The sequence below is a fragment of the Callithrix jacchus genome, chromosome 16 (genome assembly GCF_049354715.1).
Source record: "Callithrix jacchus isolate 240 chromosome 16, calJac240_pri, whole genome shotgun sequence".
NCBI classification, from domain to species: Eukaryota; Metazoa; Chordata; class Mammalia; order Primates; family Cebidae; genus Callithrix; species Callithrix jacchus.
Window position 1 is genome coordinate 77302501 of NC_133517.1, and position 20087 is coordinate 77322587.

At 38.9% G+C, this 20087-nt stretch overlaps 1 protein-coding gene across 1 annotated transcript in view; it reads right to left on the reverse strand.

Moving 5' to 3' along the window:
- Positions 1-20087, reverse strand: part of COL14A1 (collagen type XIV alpha 1 chain) — a 389701-nt gene that overhangs the window by 276510 nt on the left and 93104 nt on the right. The gene's annotated exons all lie outside the window — the stretch shown is intronic.

The following is a 20087-nucleotide window of genomic DNA, read 5'->3' on the forward strand; positions in this document are numbered from 1 at the left end:
CACTGCACTCCAGCCTGGGCAACAGAGCAAGACTAGGTCTCAAAAATCAAAATAAAGATGCTCACTCAAGCATCCAGATCTGACTTTCTCATGAGCTTCTCTTATAAAAATCTTGCTTCTAAAAGTGATACTAAGAATAATTTTATGAGACAACCATTTCACTTTCAAAGCTTCCTGAAATAAACTATCATGCATGATTTTTATCACAAAGCTGTAGGTATAGGAAGAGCATGTAGTATCATCCATTTAGAAAAAGAAATGGATGCATAAAGAAATTAAATAAGAAAAAAGAGACTTGTGATGATGTAGCCAGTTCCTAGGAGGCACTACCTCACCAGTATGGGGCCAACTTGCAGCATAATTAATTGGCTTGATATCTCAAACAACACAAAACATTTCCATTCAGAAACCCAGAGGAGGATCCAGGACCAAAATGGTTTAGATATATCCTTTGCTTAGAGGTGTTCTGCACTGGGACTCAGCCTTAAATTAGAGGAGAGATGATGATGAACCCTCAGCTCATTCCAAACCTTCTGTGAAGTGAACCTGCCAAGTTTGATCTGTCAGCACTTGTGGTAATGAAATAATTTATGAAGGTCTGTGATGATAGAATTGAACCAGATTTTAAAATCTTTCCTTACTACATAGAACAAAAATGCACTTTGAACTGAGAGATTTCAAATCAATGATCAAAATAATTCTATCTGACTGATCTTTGGAATGAGTACATGTAGCATAGTTACCTAACTGCTGGGGACCAATTCGTATCCATTTGTAAGGCTGCAAGGACTTTCTGTTATTTTACTGAACACCTAAACACAACTACATGTTGGAGAAGAAAATAATTCTGTTGATGAGGGTGTGGGATTCTACTAAAACTGAATCGTGTTTCAGAAAAAAGTTATCTTTAAAAATAGTAAGTATAGTGTATATATTGGTACACTTGAACTTCACAATGAAAATGACTGTTGGTCATCACCAAGTCTGGGGGACTAGCTGAATAAAAGAAAACGATTTGGCCAATACACAGTCTTTCCTGTTTTAATAATTCTATGATGTACGCAAGTGGAATTTTCCTGGAGTCTCAAGAGTATTCTTTTTGTTTTTCCAAACTTCTTTATTGTACAACAGCAACCGCTTCTACACACAGTTGATCTTATTGATGTGGCATTTTCTTGCAAAGTTGCCCAGAAAAGGGGCTGTTGTGATGTCTTCAGAGTTCATAATTTCCTTGGCATTCACACGAAATTTTGCATATCTTTTTACCTGATCAATTCTAGAAAGACCAATTAACAAGATCAACACTAAAAGAGTTGAAGCTGTAAGATTCTTCATCTGGAGTTAGTTAAGTTTTCTATAATGAGGTAGTGGAAAAAAGAAGAGCTAATTCCAGCCAGGGGATACTCATGCAAAATAATAGAATCATCCTCTGGAAAGCATTTAGGAGATCATCTCTATTTTCTATTTCTAGTCAAGACATCATCTAAGCCATTTCAACTCTTCAAACTACTTGCAAACTTTTGGAAGGCTCCAGAGAAAGAGAACCACATCCTCTGCTCCCTCTCCTTTGACAGCCTTATTATCGGGAAGAGGCTTTAATTTCTGGAAATCAAATGGCTCTACAGAAGACAGACGCCTACACCTGACTGATTTTGCCCAGAAGTTGAAAAGAAAAAACAAAAAACGTTTTATATATATATAAAATAAGACTTTAAGTCAAAGCTGATGACTTTAAAAAGTTACTGAAATAGTATTGAGAAAGACTAACACCATTCCTGCTTAGTATTGAAATGTTTCATTCAGATTTATATGATTTTTAAATAGGTTTTTATATTTTCAGCCAAATAATCCATGTTTTTATGGAAAATTATAAAAGGGAAAACAAAAAGAAAAAGGTCATTCATAATTCAACCTCCCAAGCAGCCACTGTTAAAAATCACTTTTGTATAAAACAATTTCTACATAAGAATCTCTGTGAGCATGTTCTAATGATGCGCTCATCCTTGTTACAATTTTGTAACTGTTCTTGTACTCATTGGTCATTGCACCACCATCTTTCCATATTTAAAAATCTACCAACACCTGTGAAGAGAAGGGAAGAAAATTAAAAAATAATAGATAAAAATAGATATCTAATGATAGTTTCAATTAATTTTAAATTAAATGTATTTGATGTTTCAGAAATCACTTTAGACTTCCAAGTCTGGTGAAAGTAGGACGGCCTATGTGCTCGTAACAACTTCTCCCCTGAAACAACCAAAAAGCTATAGGACATATTTAAACAGGCACTTTCTAAATGCATTGTTAACCTAGTGAAAACATTTTGTAAAATCCATAAGGGTCAAAAATTAATAAAAGGCTCCTGGAAATCCAGAGAGGTGTGCAAATACTGAGGCAGGCTTTTGTCCTGGGGCATCTGCCAAACCCTGGAGACTGCGCTTTGCTGCACCAGCCTCTCAAGCTCAAGGCTGGGGCCCCCAAAAGAGAATTTTTCCAGGAGATCCCCACAGAAAGCTGGCAACCTAAATGACCATACCTTCCATGAAAGTGAGATCCAGAAATAAACCTGCTCTCAGAGCGAACAGTAAATTATGTATTTATTTATTTTTAATCTTGGACCTAGATAACTAAGTGAGGAGAGATTTTCCTCTGAGCTATACAGCCCTCAAACAGCCTTCCTCCAGGTTTGGAGCCTGAATTCATATGATCTGTGTGAGTTTCAATAACTTGCATCTAAATATTATTTTAAATTGGTCCCAGGTTGATATTGTTGCTAAACACCCAGCAAAAGCAAATTCAGTCCTTTCTAGAGAAGCTCACTTTAAACACAGGCCTTGAACAGTTCCATAGATAGTGTTCCAAAGCATATGAATACATTATTTTTTAGAAATCACAAAACCACATAAGGAGATAAGACACTATAAGCAATAGCCAGCAGAAATAAAACAAGTGGACAATGGACTCATATCTACAAAGACTTTAAATAAGGATATTAATAAGCATGCAATAAGTTATGTTTGAAATATTTTAAAAAGAGAATTGAGGAGGGGGACTCAAGATGGCAGCGTGGTGAGAACAACCCAGGATTGAAGCTCTCGGTGAATGCACGGAGAGGGTGAGTCAGGGCCGCATTTCCAGACGGATCTTTGTTGCCCACAGAACAGGGAAATTCCCAGGTATAAAAGAGACGTGGGACGCCAGGCAGAGGTTTTGGCTGGTGCAGCTGGCAGCCGGTGTGGCCAACAGCCGGCACTATAGCGCAGCAGCACTACACAGCCCTCCGCACAAAGTGCACTGGTCCGGGTGCCCTGTTGAACAGGCAATCTGAGACTTGAGAGGGCTGAACTTGAGACTGAACGAGACTTGGACAGTGAGCCAGCCCAGGAGATTCCAGGGAAACAGCATTTGAGGTAGCACAGTGGGACAAACAAAACGAAGATTCCAAACGCTCCAGGTGGAGAGGTTCCCTGAGGGCACAGCTGAACCCAGGATGGTGCAGCTCCATGGGGGAGAGGCATCCGCCATTACCGAGGCAATCCGCCCCTACTGAGGTACACGCCCATTGCTGACGCAGCCTGCTGTTGCCGAGGCAACCCACTACAACAGAGAGACTCTGCCGCAGGGCATAGCCCATGGCAGCAGGGCGGAGACCGCAGCAGCAGGACAGAGCCTGCAGCAACAGGGTGAACCTCACACCAGCAGGGCGGAGCCTTGGCAGGCAAATAGTGACTAGACTGCCCCCTAGCTGGGCAGGACAGCACAACGGACACTCACAAAGAAAGCCCCAACGCCCCCGAGACAGAGCATCTGAGAAAAAAAGGTTTTTTTTTTTAATGAATTCTCTTGCAGCAGAATTAAATGTAGCAGCCTAACAGCCCTGACTGAACAACAGAGCTCACAGCTCAGCACTTGAGCTCCTATAAAGTACAGACTGTCTCCTCAAGCAGCTCCCTGACCCTTCTATATCCAGAAGACTGACATTTGGCAGACATCGTTCTGGAACAAAGATAGCAGAAAAAGAAACTGGTAGCATCCCTCACAGTTACGCAGCTGCTATAGGTGTACCCCAGACAAGCAGGGCCTGGAGTGGACCTCAGCAGTCGTACAGTGGAGGGGCTAGACTGGTAGAAGGAAAACCAAGTAACAGAAATACTTCATCATCAACAATCTGGGCGTCCACTCAGAGACCCAATCGAAAAGTCAGCAATTACACAGATGACAGGTGGATAAATCCACAAAGATGGGAAGAAACCAGCGCAAAAATGGGAAAACACCCGAAACCAGAACACCTCGCCTCCTAGAAAGGACCAAAACTCCTCACCAGCAAGGGAACAAAGCTGGACGGAGAATGACTGTGATGAAATGACGGAATTAGACTTCAGAAGGTGGATAATGAGAAACTTTTGTGAGCTAAAAGAACATGTTTTTTAAATCAATGCAAAGAAACTAAGAACCTTGAAAAAATATTCTAGGAAATGATAACAAGAATGGATAACTTAGAGAGGAATATGAATGAATTAAAGGAGCTGAAAAACACAATACGAGAACTTCGCGAAGCATGCACAAGTTTCAATAGCCGAATAGACCAAGCAGAAGAAAGAATATCTGAAGTCGAAGATCAACTCAATGAAATAAAAGGAGAAACCAAGATCAGAGAAAAAAGCACAAAAAGGAATGAACAAAGTCTCCAAGAAATGTGGGACTATGTGAAAAGACCTAACCTACATTTGATAGGTGTACCAGAATGTGACAAAGAGAATGAATCCAAGCTGGAAAATACTCTTCAGGACATTATCCAGGAAAATTTCCCCCACCTAGCAAGACAGGCCAACACTCAAATGCAGGAAATGCAGAGAACACCACAAAGATATTCTGTAAGAAGAGCAACCCCAAGGCACATAATCGTCAGATTCAACAGGGTTGAAATAAAGGAGAAAATACTAAGGGCAGCCACAGAGAAGGTCAGGTCACCCACAAAGGGAAGCACATCAGACTCATAGCAGATCTCTCGGCAGAAACACTACAAGCCAGAAGAGAGTAGGGGCCAATATTCAACATCCTTAAAGAAAAGAACTTTCAACCCAGAATTTCATATCCAGCCAAACTGAGCTTCAGAAGTGAAGGAAAAGTAAAATCCTTTGCGAACAAGCAAGTACTCAGAGATTTTGTCACCACCAGGCCTGCTTTACAAGAGCTCCTGAAAGAGGCACTACACATAGAAAGGAACAACCAGTACCAGCCATTCCAAAATCACACTAAATGCTAAAGAGCATCAACATAATGAAGAATCTACAACAACTAACAGGCAAAACAGCCAGCTAGCATTGAAATGGCAGTATCAAATTCACACATAACAATATTAACCCTAAATGTAAATGGACTAAATGCACCAATCAAAAGACACAGACTGGCAAATTGGATAAAAAGCCAAAACCCATCAGTGTGCTGTATTCAGGAAACACATCTCATATGCAAGGATACACAAGGCTCAAAATAAAGGGATGGAGGAAGATTTACCAAGAAAATGGAGAGAAAAAAAAAGCAGGAGTTGCAATTATCATCTCTGATAAAATAGACTTTAAAGCAACAAAGATCAAAAGAGACAAAGAAGGCCATTACATAATGGTAAAAGGATTGATACAACAAGAAGAGCTAACGATCCTAAACATATATGGTCCCAATATAGCAGCACCCAGATACATAAGGCAAGTTCTTAATGACTTACAAAGAGACTTAGACTCCTACACAATAATAGTGGGAGACTTTAACACTCTACTGTCAATATTAGACCGATCAACCAGACAGAAATCAATAAGGATATCCAGGGCTTGAACTCAGACCTGGAGCAAGCAAACCTGATAGACATTTACAGAACTCTCCACCCCAAATCCAAGAATATACATTCTTCTCAGCACCACATCACACCTACTCAAAAATTGACCACATAATTGGAAGTAAAGCACTCCTCAGCAAATGCAAAACAACTGAAATCATAACAAACAGTCTCCCAGACCATAGTGCAATCAAGTTAGAACTCAGAATTCAGAAACCAACCCAGAACCACACAGCTTCATGGAAACTGAACAACTGGCTCTTGAATGTTGACTGGATAAACAATGAAATGGCAGAAATAAAGAAGTTCTTCGAAACTAATGAGAACGAAGACAAAACATGCCAGAATATCTGGGACACATTTAAAGCAGTCTCTAGAGGAAAATATATAGCAATAAGTGCCCATATGAGGAGAGTGGAGAGATCCAAAATTGACACCCTATTGTCAAAATTGAAAGAGCTAGAGGAGCAAGATCAAAAAAACTCAAAACCCAGCAGAAGACAAAAAATAACTAAGATCAGAGCTGAACTGAAGGAGATAGAGACACAAAAAAACCCTTCAAAAAATCAATAAATCCAAGAGCTGGTTTTTTGAAAAGATCAACAAAATAGACCACTAGCCAGATTGATTAAAAATAAAAGAGAGAACAACCAAATAGATGCAATAAAAAAATGATAAAGGGGAAATCACCACAGATTCCACAGAAATTCAAACCATCATCAGAGAATATTACAAACAATTCTATGCACATAAACTACTAAACCTGGAAGAAATGGATAAATTCCTGGACTCCTGTGTCCTCCCAAGCCTAAACCAGGAGGAAGCTGAAACTATGAATAGACCAATAACAAGGTCAGACGTTGAGGCAGCAATTAAGAGCCTACCACACAAAAAAAGCCCAGGTCCAGATGGGTTCACAGCCGAATTCTACCAGACACGCAAAGAGGAGCTGGTACCATTCCTTCTGAAACTATTCCAAATAATCCAAAAAGAAGAAATCCTTCCCAAATCATTTTATGAGACCAATATCATCCTGATACCAAAACCCGGCAGAGACCCAACAAGAAAAAAAAACTTCAGGCCAATATTCATGATGAACATAGATGCAAAAATCTTCAATAAAATATTGGCAAGCCGATTGCAACAGCAAATCAAAAAACTTATCCGTCATGATCAAGTAGGATTCATCCCGGGGATGCAAGGCTGGTTCAACATACGAAAGTCTATAAACGTAATTCACCACATAAACAGAACCAAAATCAAAAACCACATGATTATCTCAATTGACGCAGAGAAGGCATTTGACAAAATTCAGCAGCCCTTTGTGCTAAAAACCCTCAATAAACTCAGTATCGATGGAATGTATCTCAAAGTAACAAAAGCTATTTATGACAAACCAACAGCCAATATCATACTGAATGGGCAAAAACTGGAAGCATTCCCTTTGAAATCCGGCACTAGACAAGGATGCCCTCTTTCACCACTCCTATTCAATATAGTACTGGAAGTTCTAGCCAGAGCAATCAGGCAAGAAAAAGAAATAAAGGGTATTCAAATAGGAAAGGTGGAAGCCAAATTGTCTCTATTTGCAGATGACATGATAGTATACCTAGAAGACCCCATTGCCTCAGCCCAAAAACTCCTGAAATTGATAAGCAACTTCAGCAAAGTCTCAGGATATAAAATCAATGTGCAAAAATCACCAAGCATTCCTCTACACCAATAACAGACTTAAAGAGAGCCAAATCGAGAATGAACTGCCATTCACAATTGCTACAAAAAGAATAAAATACCTAGGAATAGAACTCACAAGGAATGTAAGGGACCTCTTCACGGAAAACTACAAACCACTGCTCAACGAAATAAGAGAGGACACAAACAGATGGAGAAACATTCCATGTTCATGGTTAGGAAGAATTAATATCTTGAAAATGGCTATACTGCCCAAAGTAATTTACAGAATCAATGCTATCCCCATCAAGCTACATTGACTTTCTTCACAGAACTGGAAAAAACCACCATGAACTTCATATGGAACCAAAAGAGAGCCCGCATAGCCAAGTCAATTCTAAGCAAAAAGAACACAGCGGGGGGCATCACACTACGGGATTTCAAACTATACTACAAGGCTACAGTAATCAAAACAGCATGGTACTGGTACCAAAACAGAGATATAGACCAATGGAACAAAACAGAGGCATCGGAGGCAACACAACATATCTACAACCATACAATCTTTGATAAACCTGACAAAAACAAGCAATGGGGAAAGGATTCCATGTTTAACAAATGGTGTTGGGAAAACTGGCTAGCCATGTGCAGAAAGCAGAAACTGGACCCCTTCCTGACACCTTACACTAAAATTAACTCCAGATGGATTAAAGACTTAAACATAAGACCTGGCACCATAAAAACCCTTGAAGGAAATCTAGGCAAAACCATCCAGGACATAGGAGTAGGCAAGGACTTCATGACCAAAACACCAAAAGCATTGGCAACAAAAGCCAAAATAGACAAATGGGACCTAATCAAACTCCACAGCTTCTGCATGGCAAAAGAAACAGTCACTAGAGTGAATCGGCAACGAACAGAATGGGAAAAAATTTTTACAGTTTACCCATCTGACAAACGGCTGATATCCAGAATTTACAAAGAACTCAAACAGATTTACAGAGGAAAAAAAAAAAAAAAACAACAAGCCCATTCAAAATTGGGCAAAGGATATGAACAGACACTTTACAAAAGAAGACATATGAGGCCAACAATCATATGAAAAAATGCTCATCGTCACTGGTCATCAGAGAGATGCAAATCAAAACCACATTGAGATACCATCTCACACCAGTTAGAATGGCGATCATTAAAAAATCTGGAGACAACAGATGCTGGAGAGGATGTGGAGAAAAAGGAACACTTTTACACTGTTGGTGGGAGTGTAAATTAGTTCAACCATTGTGGAAGACAGTGTGGCGATTCCTCATGGCCTTAGAAATAGAAATTCCATTTGACCCAGCAATCCCATTACTGGGTATATATCCAAAGGACTATAAATCGTTCTACTATAAGGACACATGCACACGAATGTTCATTGCAGCACTGTTTACAATAGCAAAGACCTGGAATCAACCCAAATGCCCATTGATGATAGACTGGATTGGGAAAATGTGGCACATAAACACCATGGAATCAGAAATGATGAGTTTGTGTCGTTTGTAGGGACATGGATGAATCTGGAGAACATCATTCTCAGCAAACTGACAAAAGAAGAGATAATGAAATACCACATATTCTCACTCATAGGCAGGTGATGAAAAATGAGAACACATGGACACAGGGAGGGGAGTACTAAACACTGGGGTCTATTGGGGGGAAAAGGGGAGGGCCAGCGGGAGGGGGAGCTGGGGAGGGATAGCCTGGGGAGAAATGCCAAATGTGGGTGAAGGGGAGAAAGGAAGCAAAACACACTGCCATGTGTGTACCTATGCAACTGTCTTGCATGTTCTGCACATGTACCCCAAAACCTAAAATGCAATAAAAATTTTTTTAAAAAAAGAGAATTGAAAATATGAGTAAGAATCAAAGATTATAAAAATAACAGTGTATTTGGAAGAAAAAAATGAGTTTCTAGAAAAGAAAAACCTAGTACTTAAAAAATTAAAAATTCAATGGATCTAGAGAATCAATAATAAGACATGATTTTATACATCATAAAGAAAGCAAGATATAAAATGAATATACAACAATCAATAGAGTATCCATCATATACACACAAGTAATGGAAGACTGAATCCCATTTACAATAGCAATTACAATAGAAGTAACATAGAAGTAACCTTAAGAAAGGTTATTTCTATTGTAATTGTAGAAATTGTAATTAAGAAAGGTTTAAAATCTACATGACGGGAATGTTAAAACAGTTCCAAAAACTTACTTGTGAACTTAAACAAATAGGCAGAGAATGACTTAACGTTATCAAAATGTCAGTTCTCCATAAGTTAATTTTCAGGATTTATAAAGCCCCCATAAAAATGCCAAAAAGCAGGCCAGGTGTGGTGGCTCATATCTATAATCCCAGTACTTTAGGAGGCCGAGGCGGGCAGATCACAAGGTCAGGAGATCAAGACCATCCTGGCTAACACAGTGAAATCCATCTCTATTAAAAATACAAAAAAATTAGGTAGGCTTGGTGGCACGTGCCTGTAGTTTCAGCTACTCAGGAAGCTGAGGCAGGAGAATTGCTTGAACCCAGGAGGTGGAGGTTGCAGTGAGCCAAGATTGCACCACTGCACTTCCAGCATGGGTGACAGAGCAAGACTCCATCTCAGAAAAAAAAAAAAAAAAAAAAAAAAAAAAAAAAAAAAGCTTTGACTATCTTAAAATGAGAGAATTTAATACAAAAATTTATATGAAAAAAAATAAACATGCATGAATGGTCAGGAAAATACTGAAAAAAAAAAAAAGAGCCATCAAAGGACAGGTGGAGGCAGAAATCTCTGTCATACTCAAATATACCAGAAAGCCATTATAATTACAAGATGATTGTACTAGTTCATGAATAGATAGATTACTTAGTGGAATAGATTAGAAAGCACAAGTATATATGGAAATACAATGCATGATAAAGTTGGCATCTCTAATTATTGGGACCAAGATAGACTTTTTAGTAAATTAGGTTAGGACAATTGAAAAGCCATATAGATGATAATATTGTATACTCACAGTCCACACAAGTAAGAAAACCCTAGTGGATAAGGAAACTAATTATAAAACTGAAGCCATGCAAGTATTAGAAGAAAACATAGATAAATACCTCTGAAATCTGGTGATGACAGACTTTCAAACTATGTCTAAAAAAAATCTAGATACAATAAAAGATTCATTAACTCAGTTGTATAAAAATTTTTTAAAGAACTTTTGAATGACACAAAACTGTAAACAAAAATAAAGACAAATGATGAACTGGGAGAAAATATCTTCAACACATATTGCAGATAAAGAACTAATATCACTAATATATAAAGAACTTCTAAACATCAAGATTAAAGAAGGACCAAAACCTTATAGATAAATGGGGAAAATGCATAATGCAGATGATAAACTCCTAAAAAGATACAAAGTGTTCCTCACACTTATGAAAAGGTCTTCTATCTCATTCATAATTACATCCAAATGAAAAATAGAAAAACATTTTACATCTATAAAAGTGGTCAAAATTCATAAGTATGATTATATACTCTGTAGGGTAATAAGCACTCATATTCTGTTGATGGGTGTGCAAAATGATGCAATCTCTGTGGATTAAAATTTGGCAATATCAACAAAACTTGATACACATTTTACACTTTGACCCAGCAACCTAACTTCCAGGAATTTGCCCTGAAGTTTATTTTCAACAATATAAAAATAAATACATACAATGTTATTTATTAAGACATTATTTGTAATTGCCAAAATATTGGAAACAACTCAAACATTCATATGTAGAGAACTGATTGCATGAATTATGATAAATCCTTGCAATAGAATACTGTGCATCTTTTTTTAAAAAAATAAAGAAAACCTATATGAACTGACATAAAATGATTTCCAAGATTTATTTTATTTTATTTTAAGACAGTCTTGCTCTGCCGCCCAGGCTGGAGTACAGTGGTGCAATCTCAGCTCACTGCAACCTCTGCTTCCCAGGTTCAAGTGATTCTCCTGCCTCAGCCTCTGAGTAGTTTGGATTATAGGCAGATGCCACCACGGCCTGATAATTTTTGTATTTTTAGCATAGTTGGGTTTTTACTATGTTGGTCAGGCTGATCTAGAACTCCTGACCTTGTGATCCACCTCCCTTGGCCTCCCAAAGTGCTGGGATTACAGGCACGAGCCACCGTGCCACCGCATGGCCTATTTATTTATTTTGAGATGGAGTCTCACTCTGTCATTCAGGCTGGAGTACAATGGCATGATCACAGCTCACTGCAACCTCCTCCTCCCGGGTTCAAGCAATTCTCTTGCCTCAGCCTCTCAAGCAGCTGGGACTACAGGCACCTGCCACCATGCTCAACTAATTTTTGCATTTGTAGTAGAGATGTGGTCTCACCATGTTAGTCAGGCTGGTCTCTATCTCCTGACCTCAAGGGATCTGCCCTCCTCAGCCTCCTAAAGTGCTGGGATTATAGGGGTAAGCCACTTGTGCCTGGCCCCAATTTATTTTTAAAGAAAATAAGCAAGATACAAAAGCCTGAATGGGAAAAGGTATCATTCTCCAAGATTGAAAATGCTAAGAGTCTAGAATAAGAGGGAAATTAAAAATATTATTTTGGTTCAGATGTAGTGGCTTACGCCTGTAATCCCAGCACTTTGGGAGGCTGAGGGGGGCAGATCACTTGAGGTTAGGAGTTCAAGACCAGCCTGGTCAACATGGTGAAACACCATCTCTATTAAAAATAAAAAATTAGCCAAAACTGGTTCGCATGCCTGTAAACTCAGCTACTTGGGAGGCTGAGGCAGGAAAATCACTTGAATCCAGGAGGTGGAGGTTGCAGTGAGCCAAGATCATGCCATTGCATTCCAGCCTGGGCAACAAGAGTGAAACTCTGTCTCAAAATAAAAACAATTGTTTTGAACTAATTAAGCTTCAAATGCCTTTTGAACTCTTAATTTTAATATGATTTAATTTATTGATATTTTACTTTATGGTTTACATTATTTGTATCTTGCACAAGAATTAAAATACACTTTCCCATAATGCCTTCCAAAATTATCATTTTTTGTTTGTCTTTAATCTAATCTGAAACTAATTTTAGTATGATGTGGTGATTAAATTTTATAATGATTTCTCCAAATTTATTTACTTAATATGTATACAGTATTTTATGTGTGGGGGCACCTTACTGCCTTAAACAAATAGTAACATTTAATTTTCTTAAATACATAACATGTTTATCCCTATTTTACAGATGAGGGAACAGAATTTTGGGGAGTTAAGTAACTTACCCAAGGTCACAAAGGAAGTAAGCAGCAGAGCCAAGGATATTATCCCAGACACTTTGGCTCTGGAATCCATCCTTCTGGTCCCTAAAGAATAGCCAATTGTTCCAGCCAATCGTTCTCCTATTTCTCACTCACTTGCAAGTGTGCCAATACCACAATTTTTACTATGTAATATCTTGTTTCCCATAAAGTTCCACCACCCAATAACTTTAGCATCCAGTAACGATTCTCGCCTAAGTCCATTTTTACTATGTTTGGAATCCTTCTACATTCATTGCTTGGCATTCTACAGTAAGGAAGGCTACTCTAGTAATATCTTTCTTTCTATCTTCCTCTAGATCCATGGATTTTTAATTTTTTTCAATGAACTATAATACATTACTATCGCAATTTATTTTGATTCTCAAATTATTTCATACTTGGCTGTTGGAACCGCTTCAAACTGGCTCTGTATCCTTTTTGACATGACCTCATCCATTTTTTAGCAGTTCTTTTACTTTCAGAAATGAGATGTCCCAGGCTTATCTTGTATTTTCCTTTACTCAGTCCTGGAATCAGTTATTTTTCCGAAGTGCTTCCTACCACTGGGGGAGGGTATCTAGAAACCAGCTCTGAACACTGTTGGGACAGCGTTGCCTCTAGGCTTTTTGCAGCAGGCAGTTCGCTACTACAGGGCTTCTTCTATAACATAATTATCTCTCCTTTCTTCACAGTCAGAAATGTAACTCCCCAAAACATCAATATATTTCCTCCTTTGCTCAATCATACAACACACACAAGATAGTTTCAGAATTGCCACACTCATACCATTATCAATAATGAATTCACTAAATGCAATTCAAGGTTTCTTAGTAATTCTTTGCTCTTTAATGATATTTAACCAAAGGATGGGGTAGAGAAGTTATTTGTATTATTCTCATTTTCCTGTAGGGTATGGATAAATTATTCAATAGAAATATGGTAATGTTTGTTTCTGTTTGTATTAAAAGTTAGGTTTCATGCCCATCGTGTTGCTTTAATTTTGTGTTTTGATTGTACAAACACTAGGTAGTTTACGATAGTCAAAACTGTATGCTGCCATGCAGACTTCCTCACACTGCCACTGCTGGCACACACATGCATGAAGATCCTGCTGTCACCACCCCAACGAAGCACTTTTGCTGGCATGCTTCCCCACCCCACTGGAGTGTGGTTGCCAGCAAACAAGGAACACTCCTCAGCCCCTCCAATGCAGCAGGCACTTAATCTTGAGGGGCAAGAGAGCAAGCCTGTGGGGCAGGTCTCAGCTCCCTCAAAGTTAGAGCACACAGTCCAGGAGTGCTGGGCTGAGTCTCGGCCCCCTGAAATCATCCAGAAACAGAGCCAGTCAACTAAACCCAACTTATATCAGTCAAACTCTCAAGGACATCAAAGAATATATATATATATATATACACACACACACACACACAATATATATATACACACATACACACACACACACACACACAGACGCACACATCCATCCATCCAAGGGAAAGCAATTTCAAAGATTAAAGGAACATCAGCTCACAGAGATAGGAAAGGACCAGTACAAGAACTATGGCAACTCAAAAAGCCAGAGTATCTTCTTACCTTCAAATGACCATACTAGCCCCCCAGCAAAGGTCCTTAACCAGGCTGAAATGGCTAAAATGACAGACATTGAATGGGTCTGTCATGGGTAGCAATGAAGATCATCAAGATTCAGGAGAAAATCAAAATCCCATCCAAGGAATCTAAGGAATCCAATAAAATGATGTAAGAGCTGAAAGATGAAATAGTCATTTTAAGAAATAACCAAACTGGCTGGGCATGTTCGTGCATGCTTATAATCCCAGCACTTTGGGAGGCCAAGGCAGGTCGATCACTTGTGGTCAGGAGTTTGAGACCAGCCTGGCCAACATGGTAAAACCTTGACTCCACTAAAAATACAAAAAGTGGGGTGTGGTAGCACACACCTATAATCTCAGGTACTCAGGAAACTGAGGCAGGAGAATCACTTGAACCAGGAGGTGGAGGTTGCAGTGAGCCAAGATCATGTCATTGCACTGCAGTCTGGGCAACAGAGTGAGACCTCATCAAAGAAGGAAGGGAGGAAGGAAGGAAGGAAGGAAGGAAGGAAGGAAGGAAGGAAGGAAGGAAGGAAGGGAGGGAGGGAGGGAGGGAGGGAGGGAGGGAGGAGGAAGGGGAGAGAGAGGGAGGGAGGAAGGGAGGCAGGGAGGGAGGGAGGGAGGGGAGAGAAATATCCAAACTGATCTGATAGAACTGAAAACTTTACCACAAGAATTTCATAATAAAATTAGAAGTATTAACAACACAATGGAGCAAGCTAAGGAATGAATCTCAGAGATAGAAGACCAGTTCTTTGAATCAATTTAGAAGGCCAAAAATAAAGAGAAAAAAATAAAAGAATGAATAAAACCTCTGAGAAATATGAGATTATGTAAAGAGACCAAACTTGTGACTCATTGGCATCCCTGAAACAGGGAGAAAGAGTACAAGCACTTAGAAAACATACTTAAGGATATTGTCCACAAAAATGTCCCCAACCTCACTAAAGAGGTTGACATTCAAATTTAGGAAATTCAGAGAGCCCCTCTGAGATACTATATAAGACATCCATTCCCGAGAAACACAGTTATCAGATTGTCCAAAGTCAATGTAAAGGAAAAAAAATCTTAAAGGCAGCCAAAGAGAAGGGGCAGGCCACCTACAAGGGGAAACCCATCAGGCTAACAGCAGACTTTTCAGTAGAAACCCTACAAGCCAGAAGAAATGAGGGGCCTATATTCAGCAGTCTTAAAGAAAATAAATCCCAACCAAAAATTTAATATCCAGCCAAACTAGTTGATAAATAAAGGAGAAATAAAATCCTTTTTAGACAAGTAAATGCTAAGGAAAATTGTTACCATCAGACCTATCTTACAACAGACCCTTAAGGAAGTACTAAACATGGAAATAAAAAACCATTTCCAGTCACCACAAAAACACACTTGAGTACATAGATCATAGACACCGTAAAGCAGCTACACAATCAAGTCTGCAAAACAACTAGCTAACAACATGACGACAGGTTCCAATCTACACATCTCAATATTAACCTTGAATGTAAACAGGCTAAACATCTCACTTAAAGGCACAGAGTGGCAAGTTGGATAAAGAAGAAAAACTCAACTCAATGTTGTCTTCAAGAGACTCATCTCACATGCAATGACACCCACAGGCTCAAAGCAAAGGGATGAATAAAAATCTACCAGGTAAATGGAACACAAAAAAGAACAGGGTTACTATTCTAATTTCAGACAAAACAGATTTCAAACCAGGAATAATAAAAAAAGACTAAGAGGGACATTATGTAATGATAAAAGCGTTCAATTCAACAAGAAGACTTAATTTCCCTAAATATATATGTACCCAACACTGGAGCTCCCAGTTCATAAAGCAAATTCTTAGTCCTACAAAAAGACTTAGAGACCTCTCTTCACAAATGACAGTTACAGTGGGCCACTTCAGCACCCACTGGCAGTATTAGACCAATCATTGAGTCAGAAAACTAACAAAAAGATATTGAAGACCCAAACTTAACATCTACAGAACACTACACCCAACAACAGAATATGTATTCTTCTCACTCCTATATGGCAAATATCCTAAAATTGACCACATGCTCTCCACAAAACAGTTCTCAACAAATTCCAAAAAACTAAAATCATACAAATTCCGCTCTCAGACCACAGCACAATGAAAATAAAAATCATACTAAGACAACTTCTCGAAGCCATAAAATTATATGTAAGTTAGCCTGCTCCTGAATGACTTCTGGGTAAACAATAAAATCAAAGCAGAAATCAAGAAATACTTCGATAGTCAAAACTATCTGCTGCCATGCACACTCTAGAAGAAATCTAAAAGAAATATAAATTCCTAGACACACACAACTTGCAGAGATTCAACCAGGAAGAAATTGAAACTTTGAACGGACCAATAATGAGTTCCAAAATTTTCAAACTAATGAAAACAAAGACACAACATACCAGAATGTCTGGAACTCAGCGAAGACAGTGCTAAGAGGAAAGTTTATAGTGCCAAAGCCCACATTGAAAAGTTGGAAAGATCTCTAATTAACAAATTAACATCACACCTAGAGGAGCTGGAGAAACAAAAGCAAACCGACCCAAACTAGCAGAAAACAAGAAATGACCGAAATCAGAGCTGAACTGAATGAAACTGAGATGCAAAGAAAACATACAAAAGATGAATGAAACCAAAAATTGGTCCTTTGAAAGAATAGATAAGAGTGATAGACTTCCAGTGAGACTAACAAATAAAAAAGAGAGAAGATCCAAACAAATAGAATCATAAATGATAAAGGGTTATTACCGCTGATCCAACGGAAATACAAAAAACCCTCAAAGATTATGACAAACACCTCTATGCACATAGACTAGAAAATCTGGAAGAAATGGATAAATTCCCGGAAACGTGTGACTTCCCATGATTGAACCAGGAGGAAATTTGAACTCTAAACAGACCAATAATGAGATCCAAAATTGATTCAGTAATAAAAAGCCTACCAACCAGTAAAAGTCCTGGTCCAGATGAATTCACAGCCAAATTCTACCAGACATATAAAGAAGAGCTGGTACCAGTCCTCCTGGAAGAATATAGACCAAGGAGCAAATCATAATTTCCTCTGGGTGATGAAGTGATAGAAAACTTTCATTCTTTTTTGTTTCCCTTTATTGCTAATGTTCTCCACAATTATTGTGTCTTGCTTTGATAATTTTTAAAGGTAATTTTTATTTTTTTTTTAATTGTGTCGAGGTCTTTTCTGAGTTTGAAAGCATTTAAAAATGTTCTCTGTTCCAGGAATAGAAGTTAAAATTCCAGAGAGGAAGCAGCTAGTTGCAAAGGAGAGAGATGAGACACTGAGGAGAAGTAAGGTTTCCCCCACCCTCCCCCCTCACCCCCACCCCCCACCCCCGGCATCCTCAGCCTATCTGTTCTGAAATTTAGCCAGGTCTTCTCCAGCCCACACTTTTCCTGCCATGAAATGACTCCCTCTGAGTCACACAGACACCTGCGAGAGGCGGATCGAACTGATATTTAGGCAGCAAGCCTAGGAAAAAGCGGAGGGCCTTGCCAAAAACGAATTCAAATGCCTTCTGAGTTTAATTGTTTTCCATTTCACCGTGCTAGATTTACTCCTTGTCTTCTCCTTCCCAAGAATCTTCCTGAAGCTTGGGTACTTAGTCAGGTCTCAGGTGTGAACCATCTGGAAAGAAATCCTTTTGAGAACAAACATTTTCTGTACCAAAATTTGTCAGACTCTGAGTCAAGTGTTAGCTCTGAGTCCTCAACAACCTTAAGATTTCCCAGAATGTCAAGAGAAAAAGAAAGCCACCATAATGGATGATACATTGAGAACCAGGTGGGAAGGTCAATGGGGTCCCTCATGGGTAGGAGCATGTTTGGAGCACAGCCTCCAAGAGATGCACTTCAGTGATGTTTTGCAAACATTAAGACATGGGCTTCCTTATGAAAAGAAAATATAGAACCGGGCTCACAGTGGCTCATGCCTGTAATCCCAGCACTTTGGGAGGCTGAAGCGGACAGATCACTTGAGATCAGGAGTTCGAGACCAGTCTGGCCAACATGGTGAAACCCATCTCTACTAAAAATTAGCTGGGCATGGTTGTGGGCCCCTTAATCCCAAATACTCAGGAGGCTGAGGAAGGAGAATTGGTTGAACCTGGGGGGCAGAGGTTGCATTGAGCCGAGATTGTATAACGGCACTCCAGCCTGGGCAACAGAGTGAGACTCCGTCTCAAAAAAATAAAAGATGGGAGAGCCTCTTTCCCAGAAGACCCTCTACTGGGAGGTGGCCAATGAGCAATGACTTGACTTAGAATTAAAAGAAAATTATGGCTGGGGTCAGGTGTGGTAACTCAAGCCTGCAATCCCGGCACTTTGGGAGGCCAAGGCAGGTGGATCACTTGAGGCCAGGAGTTCAAGATCAGCCTTGCCAACATGGTGAAACCCATCTCTAATAAGAATACAAAAAAAATTATCGAGGCGTGGTTGGTGCTCCCGTCGTCCCAGGTACTTGGGAGGCAGAGGCAGGAGAACCACTTTAAACCAGGAGGCGGAGGTTGCAGTGAGCCAAAATCTGGCCACTGCACTCCAGCTTGGGCGACAGTGCGAAACTCTGAAACTCTGTCTCAAAAAAAAAAAAAAAAAAAAGGAATAGAAAAAGATAAAAGAAAACTTATGGTTGGGTAGGTATTTCAGCCTAGATGCTTGTGACTGTTGTTGTTGTTTTTTAAAAAACATGTTGTTGTTTTTTAAAAAAAAAAAGAAAGAAAACTTGTGATATTGCCACCAACTATTAAGTGTTTTTAAAACTCTTTTTTACCACAATAAATAGATTTACATCATAACCTAGCATACAGTAACATATACTCTAAAACACATTTACAAAGAAAATCTTCCCAAAACAATACATAGCTTTCCTACATGCAGATAGATCATTATTATTCTGTCCTCTTCCTAATGTTTATCATGACGGTTTTAACCCACTCTGGTTTTAGAGTAGGCTGGTTTCAACCTGTGAAATACATTTCACAACCCATTAATAGATCCAAACCTGCCTACATTATTTATATAAGTTGCTTTAGGCGATTTTTTCTGAAATTAGCTTTTAAATTTATTAGCCTTTAAATAAATTTTAGGATTTATTTTTTTACATAAAATTATATTTTGGCCAATACTCTCCAATACTATTATTATCGATACAAATAGGCAGGAGAGGTTGTTCTTTGTTTGACCATGTTATTAGTAAGTTTCTTCTTTAGACAAAACATTCTTAACCTTTTGTCATTAAATATTCTGTCTTTAACTGCTTGTATAGAATCCTTATTGTGTGGCTATTACAGGCATTGCATTTCTGAGTCATTAATATTTGTGAAGCAGGGGAGAAGCAAGTTCTCTAAAAAATGCTACATAAAGTGAGTCCGAAAAACATCATGTTCCTATGTTTTCAAGCATCCAGAAATTATCAATTCTCCCTTGAATAATATGCATGTTACTAAAAATAAGGCATTTCAGTAATTGTGTGATCTTTTTATTATTTTTATTTTATTTTATTTTAGATGGAGTGTTGCCTTGTGGCCCAGGCTAGAGTACAGTGGCACGATCTCGGCTCACTGCGACCTCCAGCTGCCAGGTTCAAGCAATTCTCCTGCCTCAGCCT